The sequence below is a fragment of the Melitaea cinxia genome, chromosome 2 (assembly GCF_905220565.1).
Source record: "Melitaea cinxia chromosome 2, ilMelCinx1.1, whole genome shotgun sequence".
Taxonomy (NCBI): Eukaryota; Metazoa; Arthropoda; class Insecta; order Lepidoptera; family Nymphalidae; genus Melitaea; species Melitaea cinxia.
The window spans coordinates 1,712,136-1,720,803 of record NC_059395.1 but is presented as its reverse complement, the minus strand read 5'-3'; the positions used below and the strand labels follow the sequence as shown (position 1 = coordinate 1,720,803).

General features: G+C 32.2%; 1 non-coding gene across 1 annotated transcript; it reads left to right on the top strand.

The window, feature by feature from the left end:
• Positions 1 to 261: 261 nt before the first annotated feature.
• Trnal-uaa lies at positions 262 to 345 on the top strand. The gene has a single exon. It is a non-coding gene; the product is annotated as a tRNA-Leu (tRNA).
• The last annotated feature ends 8,323 nt before the right edge of the window (positions 346 to 8,668 follow it).

The following is an 8,668-nucleotide window of genomic DNA, read 5'->3' as shown; positions in this document are numbered from 1 at the left end:
GTATTTGACACACACATGCATATGCATACATAGATACTCTTTTGTTTATTATTATAGAAGTTGTCTTTGATAACAGAACCTTAATAATATTCAAACTTATAATTTAAATTAATTATGTTCGAAATTCGACCTTTTTGCATCCATTATTTTTATTGAATCAAATATTGAAGCACACACTATTTAGGAAATAAACACAAGTATAAATGGTATAGTAATTAAGTATATTTTATATAATAACTTAATTTTGCATGTTAGGTATAGGTCAGGTTGGCCGAGTGGTCTAAGGCGCCAGATTTAAGCTCTGGTTCCCGAGAGGGAGCGTGGGTTCGAACCCCACACCTGACAAATATTTTCTTTTTTATTTTTAATTTATAGGTAATAATTTGAACGCATTTTTTATTTAATTAATTTTATTTGGTGAATGGTTTTCAATTCATGTTTTTAATTTAATTTATTTTGTGAATGGCTTTCAAGTTATGTTAGCGCAATTGGTAGTGACATAGGTTCATAGTCTTTGTGGTTCGTAATTCGAGAGAGGTTTGTGGATTCGATTCCTGTCTTAAGAATAGGTGTATTTATATACGTTTATATATATTAATAAATTTATTAAAATAAAATAAATGTGACTATGTTTATACTTGCGCTATTGTTTCAAACTCAGATAAATTATCAACGGCTGTTTTCAATAATTATCTATCTCTGGTTTTGCCTACTAGCGATAAATTTTTGTCACAATTTGTATGTAACTTACGTCGAAATTCTATCTCTAGTAAACAGATTCAGATAAAAATAGAATATTGAAACAACAACTTAATGCATCTGCTTAGACTAAAGGTTTTTAAATCTTTATTTAATATATTTACTTTTTTTATATAATGACGAAATAATAAGGATACGACTTCACTTTAGTTTTATTGCATTATATTGCACAATACTAGCTGACCCAGCAAGCGTTGTTTTGCCATATATATAATTAGCCCCCATTAATCCCCCCCCCTTGTAACTTAAGGGTATGAAAAATAGATATTGATCGATTCTCAAACCTACCCAATATGCACACAAAATTTCGTAAAAATCGGTCCAGACGTTTCGGAGGAGTATGGTAAGTAACATTGTGACACGAGAATTTTATATACCTACAAGATAAATGATATTCAAAAATAATTTCCTACAGTTCTATTCCGCTCTGTTGGCTTCTCTCCAGCGATAATTTCACTTGAGACAAGCACTTAGAGATAAATTCGTTACCGAAACAATGCTTAGTATAAGATAGGTTATATTGAAATGCATATTCTTTTACTGTACGATTCAGCCTGTAATATCCCACTGCTGGGCATAGGCCTCTTTGCATGTGTGGGACAAGGATTGGAGCTTAATCAACCACGCTACTGCACAGCCGGTACGTGTTACTATGAGTACCTAACGCTATCAGTATACCTACGCTATCAGTATTCATATATGGAAGAAATCGCTATTTAGCGATAAGATCGCCTTTATACATCTTGTATTGTACCTTTATTTATATGTGTCTGTATTTTAGTGTACATTAAGAATAAATAAATAAATAAATAAATAAATAAATAAATAAATATATATATATATATATATATATATATATATATATATATATATATATATATATATATATATATATATATATATATAAATATATATGATAAAAACCTGGACCGACGACTCAATATTTTTATTCTGGGTATCCCTGAATTAAAGTTTTAATCATTTAATTTGTTCAATATTACAAAATGAAGAACATATCATGTATTTAGTATTCTTTACTTTATATAAATACTTGCTTTTACCCGCGGCTTTGCTCGTATAGATTTTTCACTTTTATTAAAAAGTATCCTGTGTTACTTCTAATACCTTCAAGAATATGTGTACAAAGTTTCTTGATGATCGGTTAAGTAGTTTTCACGTGAAAGCGTAACAAACAAACTTATATTCACATTTATTATATTAGTAGGAAGTGATGAGTTATTTTCTATGAGTGTTTTTCAACAAAAAATTATTGCTTACTTGATGTTTCAAATTTACATCTGTTACATATTATAAAACAGTCTTGACGCGTCCGTTTATCTGTCTGTCGCGATAAATTCAAAAACCGAAAAACGTATTTTTATATCGCTTTAATAAATATACAATGATAGATATTGAATGTATATTTAATTTTATTAGTTTATAAATTGAAACACAGATGGCGTTGTTCGTAAATAGATCGCGCTTTCGAGGTTTCGTGTAGATTATTTAAGCGGAATATTGTATACATATCGGTACCTATTAACTTGATAAATTATTAATATACTTATTTATCAATCATTAAATTCTATTATCTCACATAAACAATGGTCCTTTTATTGAGACGCCAGAGGGAGCTGAACGTTCACAGGATGAACTAGTGTTGTTGTTATGTATTATAATCTTGTACACACTAATTCTTAATTCCATATGCTTTAGGTGTATATTTTATTTAAATTGTATTTAAATGAATTGAACTGTAAATATTATTTTTTGAAAAGGTCAAAATAAATCAAGTCAACTGAGCTTTGATTAAAACCATGAACTTTGTAGCCATATAATTGAAATTGAACTACTACCTATTTCAACACCATCTACATTAAATAAATTTCTTAAAAGTTCTAACTAATACAAAAAAAACAACTTATGTTTACACAAGAAAATACACGTTTAAATCAAAATCAATAAACAATAAAACTATGCATTCGGTTCACATTCAGATGCCGAAAACATCACAGTGAAAGCTTTATCCCACCAAGCATGAAACAGCTTGCAGATGAAGCTGACAGTAACAAGACTGGCAAGAGATCGCGCTCCACTGATTGTCCGGAACGTCTAAACGATTGGAAACTGATTTCGATGGTAGTACAAAATTTTGACAAAGTATTAATAATGAAATAGCTTGAGAAATTCGATATGATTGCTTTAAATGTCAATGTGTATAGGGTTCAGCAAAAAAGGCAGCTAAATTTGCATACATTTCAATGGGTTTTAGTAGCTCGAAAGCAAATTTGAAAAAAAAATAAAGTAATATTGGTACTGCTGCAAAAAGTCACGACCTTTGATTTCAAGGATTTTGTGCTTAATTCATAAACTACACTGCTACATGTTAAAATAGTTTGACTTTTGAAAACTGTGTCAAAAATGAGACAAAAATTAAAAAATAAAATTACTTACGATGAGATAATTTCTATTAAGCCTGATTCCTCGCTCGGTTACTATCATTTTAATTTTCTTATAAATTTTATCTCATCATCATCATCATCATTCCAGCCTATTGAAGTCCACTGCTGGACATGGGCCTCCACAAGTTCGCACCAAAAATGCGTGAACTCATGTGTGTTGCCCATAGTCACCACGCTGGGCAGGCGGGTTGGTGACCGTAGGGCTGGCTTTGCCGCACCTAAGACGCTGCTGCCCGTCTTCGGCCTGTGTGTTTCAAAGCCAGCGATTAGATGATTATCCCGCCATCGGTCGGCTTCTTAAGTTCCAAGGTGGTAATGGAACCTTGTTATCCCTTAGTCACCTCTTACGACACCCACGGGAAGAGAGGGTGTGGCTATATTCTTTGGTGCCGTAGCCACACAGCATAAATTTTATCTGTGTATATATAAAGAACATACAACCAATGATATTTCTTTGAGACGTTGTAACATCTTTTAAATAGTTCAAATTAATCTTGAATTTACTTTCTATTGACAAAGTTTCCTCTTTCCCGCACAATATTTTATCAATTACATATCATATTGATTGGCAAACCAAAAATGAGTGATGCAATTGGCGTTGATGTTACTGATAAAAATGCAATGCGGTTAAAAGAAAATAGCATCACTTTTTCGCAATCCTAGATGAAATTCGATTAGGCTCGTAGTCTGCTTTTTGCAGAAGTGTTGGTGATCGATTTGACATATCTGTAGTGAGCTCGACACATTCTAGTATTCACTAAAACAACTACATTGGGATAGATTTTTACTAAGACAGGGACACGGCAGGATAATATCCTGCTATATGCAAATACAATAATTTATTTTTAAAGTTTTAATTTGTAAAATGACGATTCGAAAGTGCTTTTGGAGCCTATTTGAATAAAGCTGTTTTTGATTTTGATCCTAATCTGGAGCAGTCCGACTGGGGAAGTACCTTGACCTTAAAGAAGATCGTAGCTAAATAATACTGCTTTTAAGCAGTGTTGCGTTCCTGTTTTGAGTAAGGTGACCGCTAACGCGCTTGCGATGTTTCTGGTGTTGCAGACGTCTATAAGCTACGATAATTGGATATAAAAAAAATATTTACTCACAATAAACTCAAACTAGGTAACAAATAACAAATTAACATTTGCATAAAATCAACATTGCAAAAAAAAAGGAAGCTATAACGTTATTTGCTTAATGCTTGTGAAGTATCCGGTATCCGGTTATTTCTCAGTATAATAAGCACTGAAACATCGTGCGATGGAATACGAAATTTTAACAAGAATTTAACATTAAGAATTACGTTTATCGTATAGTATAATCAAGTCAGTACTTATTTATTTATTTATTTTATCAGGCAATCCAACAGCGTTATAATACAATAGTACGTTACAATATAAAATATGAATATGGCCAAAATAGGATCACACCAATATGAAAAAAATAATCATTATGAAATACATAACTAGACATAATGTTAAAAAAGTAAAGAAAAATAAGCAAAAAAGTATAAGTAAAAAAAAGTAAACGGCTATGTTCAATCCCACCCATTGTAGTTAGAGGTGTGTGCATGACATGTAAAGGTGAATGTGTGTTCTTGTAAGTGTGTGCATGAAAGACGAAGGTGTACTAGTGTGGGTTTGTGCATAAATATGTAGGTGCTGGTTTTGAATATTTTTGATAATACTAGGAATAATGTGTATTTTTGATTTCATTCTTAAGTGACGACTTCGTTATTAAGTAAAAAAGGTCTAAGTTCAATTAACGAGTTACAACAACGATCACACACAATAACACTTTAGAATCTTCATTTTTTCCAAAGTATACAATATTTTAAGTTAACACAAATAAGAAAATTGAGACAACAACAGTAGTTTACATAAAAAGCCAAATTTTGCAATATGCTAATAATAATAATAATAATAATAAAATGATTTATTGCCACATATATACAAGTTAAAATAACACGTTAAGTAAACATACATAAAAAAACATGAAAACATAACATACATTAAAACGTATTAAAATTTGACAATATATAATATTAATAGGCAATAGGAAGTGGCTCAGCTTCAGCTGACACAGGACTAAAGTCCCATGCAGCGCTGTTTTTCAGCCACTCCCTTCTCCCTGTGATACTGGGTGGGAATAAGCGGTGTGCTCCCCGGTTTCCGTACAACTTTGTAAATGTATCCAAAGCAGGACATTGATCAAAAACGATTGTAATATAAACAATAATATTATAACACGTAAAAAGTAAAAAGTTACCCTTGCGTGAGCATGCATTTATGTGTGCGTGTGTATGTGTATGTTTGTGTATGTGTGCTTGTATAATGTAAAAATCATTTTTGGAAAAAAAAATTTCTCAGATCAAGCAGTTTCCAATGGGCATGACTCAGATTCTCCGCAGCAATTTGTCGATTGAGTAAAGCTTTTCGATACTTTGTTTTAAACATTTCAGTACTCATTTGACATCTCAATGGGGGTGGTAAGTCATTCCAAATTTTTGCTGCAGAGAATCTGAAGCATCCCCTATACCTTAATGTCTTGTGTCTTGGTATTTTTAAACAAAGTTGCGCGCCTCTGCGTAAGCTATGCAGTGCAAAATCCTTAACCCACATCAGCTTTTCGAACAGATATTCCGGTTTTTTATTCCATATCACCTTATGAATAACACAAGCAAGATTAAGTTCTCTTCTCCCACTCATATTTAACATGCTTTTGCTATTTAGATACGGGGTAATATGTTCTCTCCTGCCAGTATCATAACAGAACCGTATGCAGGCGTTTTGTACCCTCTGTATTGCCCTCTCTGTGGTCGCCATCAATCTTGGCCCGTAGACAGAGCTACAATAATTAAACTGGGAGAGTACTAACAACTCACAAAGAAGTACACGCAATTTTTCGCTTAAATAGCCCCTAACATTATATAGTGTCTTTAGTTTAAAAAAAGCAGCTCGTATTTTATTATTAATGTGTTCTATGTACCTTTGTTCGCCATCGAGAATTAAACCAAGATTACGAGCCGAAGTTACCTGTTCGAGCACAACATTATCAATTTTAATTTCTAATTTGCTATCCAACACATTTTTAATTTGTGATTTTATACCCAAGACTAACATTTGTGATTTGCGTGGGTTAAGAAAAAGCGAGTTATTTCGCGACCAGTTATAGATATTATCAAAATCTTCGTTAATTTTGTTCGTTGGTTCTTGTGTATCTTTACTATCAAATGAGTAGTATAGCTGTGTATCATCTGCGTATAGGTGGTATTTACAGTGTTTAATGTGTTTATGTAAATCTGCAGTAAATATTGTAAACAACAATGGACTTAGCAAAGAGCCCTGTGGTACGCCCTTTTCCAGTGTTCTAAGGGTTGAGAACTTTAGTTCACCATTTTTGTTTTCTGTAACTACTCTCTGTTGCCTGTGTGTAAAAAATGACTCAAACCATTCGCATGTATCTTTTGAAAAATCGTAATATTTTAATTTGGCTAGAAGAAGTTCCGGTTGTAAACAGTCAAATGCTCGGGAGTAGTCTAAAAGAACCATAATGCTGCTCAGCCCCATGTCCGATGCTTCACTAAGGTCATCTGTCATGTGTAGAAGGGCAGTTTCTGTGCCATAGCCTCTCCGAAAGCCAGATTGGAGTCTGGGAATTATTTTTTTATTTTCTACAAATTGCAGTACTTGGTTTAGGACAACTTTTTCCAAGACTTTAGATAACACCGGTAATATTGATATAGGACGAAGATCTTTTAGTCCAGTGATACTGTTCTTCTTAGGTATTGGTCTCACCAGAGCCTCCTTCCAACACGATGGAAATTTATTAGTTTCAATAGACTTATTAACTATTTTAGTGATAGCTGGAACTGTCATGTCTAGAGTCATTTTAATCATATCTATATTTAGGCTATCTAGTCCCGATGCTTTTGTTTTGATACTACAAATAATTTTTCTCACATCTATTTCATTTACTGGCTTCAAACGTAATGTATCATTTTGTACAATATTTGAGTTAATTGAATTTTTAATCTGGTCTGAATATGTATTGACTGGCAACGTTAGGAAGTGATCATTAATTTTATCTGGATCATTTAAATGGTCGGGAATGATATTTATATATTTGTTACTGAGCTGAGCCGTATTTTTTAAATTTTTCCACAGAAGAGCAGGTTTATTTATATTGTTATTTATAAAAAAGTTAAAATATGCCTTTTTCTCCCTCTCTATAGATGCTGTAACATAATTTTTAAGGTCGCGATAGTAATCTTTCAATATTGTATTATTCTTATCTTTACGTGATTTCATTAGGGCTTCGTCTCGCAAACTCATCATAAGCTTTATTGTATCTGTTATCCACGGTTTAGGTTTATCTCTAATAATTAATTTACGCATTGGAGCATGAGTGTCAAATAAGGTTATCAAGTATCTATTAAAATTATAAACCATTTCATCTACGTCACTTAAAGTACTGATGTACTCCCATGGTATACTGTTCAGGTCTTCATTAAATGCATTAGTAACTATATTATTTAAAGCTCTTTGATATTTTACTTGTTTGATGCTATATATCAAGCTAAGGTTTTTTTTTTAAATTAATAATGGAAACTTGATGGATTGACGTTGGTTCCCTGGGAAAGGAGACGGGTGCTTTTGTGGGATGCAACTGCCTTGACACATTTTCTCCGTCTCATGTCAGTGAAACAGCCTTAAGAGCGGGAGCCGCTGCGGAAAAAGCTAAAACGACCAAATAGTACAAACATTCGTCACTAATTCCAAATTACATATTTGTACCCTTTGCAGTCGAAACACTTGGACCTTGTAGACTGCTAAAACTTTTTTAAAACCAATAACTCCTCGTCTTATTACCTTCACTGGCGACAAGACAGCTGGTGAATTTTTTTCCCAGAGAATCGGCGTAGCGATTCATCGGGGAAATACTGCCAGCACTCATGGCTACACACGGAAATGATTTATACGATAACTATCTGTAGATATTTAATTCTTAAGCTATGAATTGTAAATATTTAAGAAAATAAATTAATATGTTCTGTAACTAAAAGTTTAAAGAATAAAATGCCAAAATAAAAGAACATTGAGATAATATTTACTAAAAAAAAAAATTTCACGCAAAGTTATAGTGCTGCTGTATGTATTAGCTTATAGTAGAAATTTTATTGATTTCAGTTATTGTAATTAGTCATAATATAATAATGGAATATAAAATTGTATGTTTCCCAAATAAAAATAAAATAAAATAAAAATAAAAGAAAATAAAATAAATTCTATTTTACACAACCACTTAAATCAAGGATAAAAGAAAACAAACCCCAATATTTAGACAAGTTTAGTTCGCACCAGAGGCCGGATTAAATATAGCACCTTGATCTCCCTTAAAACGTAATAAATATAGAACCAAGATACATTTGCAACAACATT